A 6,000-nucleotide genomic window follows, 5' to 3' on the forward strand; every position below is an offset into this window, starting at 1 on the left:
ACGAGAGTATCTAATTACAAATTTTTAACTGCATCTAGCCCAGGAAATACTTTGTGCCTAGTAGCAGTGTCTGCTAGTCAGCGGATTATCCCGGCTGTTAAGCAAGCTACACCACCTGTAGTTTGGACACTTAATTTTTTCAAAGGAAATGCTTTGGGACCACGGGATACTCAGTGAAGAGCATCAGAAGGCACCCCAAGGCATAGGGGCTGGGACTGGCAGTAGGATGCCTTGCGGTGGACAGCCGAGCTCGATCCTTATAAAAGCTTTTTAACTGCAGCAGCTTTAGTGGACGCTACTGGAGCTGGAATTACACGGCTGCTGGCATGAGACTTGCCCTCCAATAGATCCTTGTAAATGGATTTAAAGTGTATTCATTCAAATTAGAGAGACAATTTAAATTAAAAAGCTTTGAGCTGCCTCCACCACAGGGGGGCTAGCTCGACCCACCAGCGGACAGGCACCAGTATTGGGAGAGGGGGGCTGGCCGTCAGGAGGGTTCACCGCGGCTCTGGCACAAACCCGGCGACGCAGAGGTGGCACGGGCAGGAGCGGACTGAAAGTGTCGGCTTCTCACTTTTTGGATTTTAGAAGGGCATGACATGCCTATATCTGTGTCTCCCCCTCCTTTTACTCCTCCACCTCTTTTCTTTTCGCATGACTATATGTACTTGTCACTTTTCCATGTGTTAGTTGTGTCTTCTGAGCAGTTTGTCAGCTTTTGGACACCTTTGAAGATGTTTTCTATGTGTTTCTATGTGTTTTTGTTTGCCTGCCATTGGTTTTAACGGTGCTCGAAGGTGTTCGACGAACAGTTCGACGAACACACGGGTGTACGACGAACCGAACCGAACTCGAACACAACGGGGGTGGCTCAACACTAATCACAACAAGGACAGTTTTAAAATGTTGATGAAATCTGGCTAATAATTAGCGTGCTGGATCTATCAGCTGGAAAAAGGGTGAGAAAAAAAGAAATTGCAAAACTTCTGCTCATCCAGAAGTCACTAAAGATTTTTCATGGTGTGCTAAAAGGTTCCATCGGAAAGATAATTCAAGTAGAGTTGGTGCAAATCAAAGTTCATATCCCAGTCCATCAGCCACGGCAGTGGTCTGTTTTCACTGGAAAAAAGGAGGATTTGCACCACATACCTGATGGCACCCTCTGAGCTTTGTTTGATTGGTGGTGTGATGCACAAGTGACATCTCACCCGGCTGACTAATCAAAAGAAGATCTACAGATGCTGTTAAGCTGGTTCTACAAATACAATCCATAGATTGCAGACCATTTCTGTGGGGGATAGACTTGGGAATGTGGAAATTGATCAACTCAGATAATTCGTCAAAATGTTACATGAAGTTAAACATAGTTGGCAGGATTTGAACCTACACGGGAAGACCCCAATGGATTTCTAGTCCATCGCCTTAACCACTCAGCCACAACTACTCAGACACTGTTTCATTTTTATGAGTTTCACACCTTTTCTTATAGCACCATGATCAATATCAGTGATTATCCTTCTGGAAGACATTTCAGAAAATGGAATATTTCAATTGGAAACAAAATTCCAGGCCTCACTGAAATGTAAAAATCTGATTTAAAGGTATCATCAAATGGAACCTTTTACAGTTCAAGGTTTATTAAAATTCATAAGGCGGATTTAGAGTGACTTTGTTCCAAACACCTCCTGAAAAAGGGTTTGAAAATGCTCAATAGTTTGAACAGATTCATTTCCATGCAAAAAGACTTGCTGTTCATATGATCAGGTATTGAGCGTCTTTTAACATTATTAAGTTTCCCAAAACGCCAAGCGGTTAACAGAAGAGAGCATATCATTTTTCAGGTATATTTTGCTTGCTTTATACTTGCTATATAAGTCCATGAGTAGGTTAGAAAGATCCCTGGAAGGTTCCTGAGTGACGTTCACAGCATTTTGCGAGCAAAAAAGAAACTTAAACAAACTCATTTGATGCCCAAAACAATACTTAGAAAAACATCACCAAACTATGTTTACAAAAATGCTGGAAAACACTAAAAAGGGTGATTCAGGAAAAGAATCGCTGTAGTTTCTTGAGACCGTTTCGGCTTGAAATCCTGGTCAGTTTCAACCACCTGGAAAAGGTATCATGCGAATATTGGCTCAATTCATAGAGTACGATTGCTTGCTGTGATATAGATGATATGAGTTTTGCTTCATGAAGTCAAGTTTAACTTTTGAGTTAAACTTTCTTGATAGATAGATCTTTTTGCCACGTGGATTTTAACTTTCTCTTTTTATGTTAAACCATGTGCATTGGCAAATTGAGTGTGAGTAGAAAAGATAAAACCGCTATGCACAAAGAATTTCTCAGGTTCCACTGAGATTTGAACTCAGATTGCTAGATTCAGAGTCCAGAGTGCTAACCATTACACCATGGAACCACATGACCAATGAAGCTGGCTGGATTTTCTTTTGAAAAAAGTAAAAGAGCATGTGTAAATAGTGGAAATGTGAGAAATTCACTCTTAATCCAGTGATCTGAGTTCTACTCTCAGTGGAACCTGGGAATTCATTCATTATGATGAAAACTGGTTCTAAAGCTGTTCCGCAAATGTATATCTAACACACATTGGTAAATTAATATCTCCTCCCTTTTTATTCCACAAGTGTGCTTAAAGTTCCATGATATCACAACAAGGACAGTTTTAAAATGTTGATGAAATCTGGCTAATAATTAGCGTGCTGGATCTATCAGCTGGAAAAAGGGTGAGAAAAAAAGAAATTGCAAAACGTCTGCTCATCCAGAAGTCACTAAAGATTTTTCATGGTGTGCTAAAAGGTTCCATCGGAAAGATAATTCAAGTAGAGTTGGTGCAAATCAAAGTTCATATCCCAGTCCATCAGCCACGGCAGTGGTCTGTGTTCGCTGGAAAAAAGGAGGATTTGCACCACATACCTGATGGCACCCTCTGAGCTTTGTTTGATTGGTGGAGTGATGCACAAGTGACATCTCACCCGGCTGACTAATCAAAAGAAGATCTACAGATGCTGTTAAGCTGGTTCTACAAATACAATCCATAGATTACAGACCATTTCTGTGGGGGATAGACTTGGGAATATGGAAATTGATGTGCTCGGATAATTCATCAAAATGTTACATGAAGTTAAACGTAGTTGGCAGGATTTGAACCTACGCGGGAAGACCATAATGGATTTCTAGTCCATTGCGTTAACCACTGGGCCACAACTACTCAGACACTGTTTCATTCTTAGGAGTTTCACACCTATTCATATAGCACCATGATCAATATCCGTGATTATCCTTCTGGAAGACATTTCAGAAAATGGAAGATTTCAATTGGAAACAAAATTCCAGGCCTCACTGAAATGTAAAAATCTGATTTAAAGGTATCATCAATTGGAACCTTTTACAGTTCAAGGTTTATTAAAATTCATAAGGCGGATTTAGAGTGACTTTGTTCCAAACACCTCCTGAAAAAGGCTTTGAAAATGCTCAATAGTTTGAACAGATTCATTTCCATGCAAAAAGACTTGCTGTTCATATGATCAGGTATTGAGCGTCTTTTAACCTCATTAAGTTTCCAAAAACGCCAAGCGGTTAACAGAAGTGAGCATATCATTTTTCAGGTATATTTTGCTTGCTTTATACTTGCTATACAAGTCAATGAGTAGGTTAGAAAGACCCCTGGAAGGTTCCTGAGTGACGTTCACAGCATTTTGCGAGCAAAAAAGAAACTTAAACAAACTCATTTGATGCCCAAAACAATACTTAGAAAAACATCACCAAACTATGTTTACAAAAATGCTGGAAAACACTAAAAAGGGTGATTCAGGAAAAAAATCACTGTCGTTTCTTGAGGCCATTTCGGCTTGAAATCCTGGTCAGTTTCAACCACCTGGAAAAAGTGTCATGCGAACATTGGCACAAGTCATAGAGTACGATTGCTTGGTGTGACATAGATGATATGAGTTTTGCTTCATGAAGTCAAGTTTAACTTTAGAGTTAAACTTTCTTGATAGATAGATCTTTTTGCCATGTGGATTTTAACTTTCTCTTTTTATGTTAAACCATGTGCATTTTCAAATTGAGTGTGAGCAGAAAAGATAAAACCGCTATGCACAAAGAATTTCTAAGGTTCCACTGAGATTTGAACTCAGATCACTGGATTCAGAGTCCAGAGTGCTAACCATAACACCATTGAACCACATGACCAATGATGCTGGCTGCATTTTCTTTTGAAAACAGTAAAAGAGCATGTGTAAATAGTGGAAATGTGAGAAATTCACTCTTAATCCAGTGATCTGAGTTCTAATCTCAATGGAACCTGGGAATTCATGCATTAAGATGAAAACTGGTTCTAAAGCTGTTCCGCAAATGTATATCTAACACACATTGGTAAATTAATATCTCCTCCCTTTTTATTCCACAAGTGTGCCTAAAGTTCCATGATATCACAACAAGGACAGTTTTACAATGTTGATGAAATCTGGCTAATAATTAGCGTGCTGGATCTATCAGCTGGAAAAAGGGTGAGAAAAAAAGAAATTGCAAAACTTCTGCTCATCCAGAAGTCACTAAAGATTTTTCATGGTGTGCTAAAAGGTTCCATCGGAAAGATAATTCAAGTAGAGTTGGTGCAAATCAAAGTTCATATCCCAGTCCATCAGCCACGGCAGTGGTCTGTGTTCGCTGGAAAAAAGGAGGATTTGCACCACATACCTGATGGCACCCTCTGAGCTTTGTTTGATTGGTGGTGTGATGCACAAGTAACATCTCACCCGGCTGACTAATCAAAAGAAGATCTACAAATGCTGTTAAGCTGGTTCTACAAATACAATCCATAGATTATAGACCATTTCTGTGGGGGATAGACTTGGGAATGTGGAAATTGATCTACTCAGATAATTTGTCAATATATTACATGAAGTTAAACTTAGTTGGCAGGATTTGAACCTACGTGGGAAGACCCCAATAGATTTATAGTCCATCGCCTTAGCCACTCAGCCACAACTACTCAGACACTGTTTCATTCTTATGAGTTTCACACCTTTTCTTATAGGACCATGATCAATATCAGTGATTATCCTTCTGGAAGACATTTCAGAAAATGGAATATTTCAATTGGAAACAAAATTCCAGGCCTCACTGAAATGTAAAAATCTGATTTAAAGGTATCATCAATTGGAACCTTTTACAGTTCAAGGTTTATTAAAATTCATAAGGCGGATTTAGAATGACTTTGTTTCAAACACCTCCTGAATAAGGCTTTGAAAATGCTCAATAGTTTGAACAGATTCATTTCCATGCAAAAAGACTTGCTGTTCATATGATCAGGTATTGAGCGTCTTTTAACCTCATTAAGTTTCCCAAAACACCAAGCGGTTAACAGACGTGAGCATATCATTTTTCAGGTATATTTTTCTTGTTTTATACTTGCTATACAAGTCAATGAGTAGGTTAGAAAGACCCCTGGAAGGTTCCTGAGTGACGTTCACAGCATTTTGCGAGCAAAAAAGAAACTTAAACAAACTCATTTGATGCCCAAAACAATACTTAGAAAAACATCACCAAACTATGTTTACAAAAATGCTGGAAAACACTAAAAAGGGTGATTCAGGAAAAGAATCGCTGTCGTTTCCTGAGGCCGTTTCGGCTTGAAATCCTGGTCAGTTTCAACCACCTGGAAAAAGTGTCATGCGAACATTGGCACAAGTCACAGAGTACGATTGCTTGGTGTGACATAGATGATATGAGTTTTGCTTCATGAAGTCAAGTTTAACTTTTGAGTTAAACTTTCTTGATAGATAGATCTTTTTGCCATGTGGATTTTAACTTTCTCTTTTTATGTTAAACCATGTGCATTGGCAAATTGAGTGTGAGCAGAAAAGATAATACCTCTATGCACAAAGAATTTCTCAGGTTTCACTGAGATTTGAACTCAGATAGCTGGATTCAGAGCCCTGAGTGCTAACCATTACACCATGGAACCATATTAAC

The 6,000-nt window shown here is 39.1% G+C and overlaps 4 non-coding genes across 4 annotated transcripts; all 4 read right to left on the minus strand.

Annotated features, from left to right (window-relative positions):
• Positions 1–1,365: 1,365 nt before the first annotated feature.
• Positions 1,366–1,447, minus strand: TRNAS-AGA (transfer RNA serine (anticodon AGA)). Its single transcript has one exon. It is a non-coding gene; the product is annotated as a tRNA-Ser (tRNA).
• A 903-nt stretch (positions 1,448–2,350) lies between these two features.
• Positions 2,351–2,422, minus strand: TRNAQ-CUG (transfer RNA glutamine (anticodon CUG)). Its single transcript has one exon. It is a non-coding gene; the product is annotated as a tRNA-Gln (tRNA).
• A 1,713-nt stretch (positions 2,423–4,135) lies between these two features.
• TRNAQ-CUG (transfer RNA glutamine (anticodon CUG)) lies at positions 4,136–4,207 on the minus strand. The gene has a single exon. It is a non-coding gene; the product is annotated as a tRNA-Gln (tRNA).
• Positions 4,208–4,935: 728 nt separating this feature from the next.
• Positions 4,936–5,017, minus strand: TRNAY-AUA (transfer RNA tyrosine (anticodon AUA)). Its single transcript has one exon. It is a non-coding gene; the product is annotated as a tRNA-Tyr (tRNA).
• Between the last annotated feature and the right edge of the window lie 983 nt (positions 5,018–6,000).

Source organism: Phyllobates terribilis, unplaced genomic scaffold, assembly GCF_046119375.1.
Source record: "Phyllobates terribilis strain yellow unplaced genomic scaffold, ASM4611937v1 Scaffold_13__5_contigs__length_258822181, whole genome shotgun sequence".
Taxonomy (NCBI): domain Eukaryota; kingdom Metazoa; phylum Chordata; class Amphibia; order Anura; family Dendrobatidae; genus Phyllobates; species Phyllobates terribilis.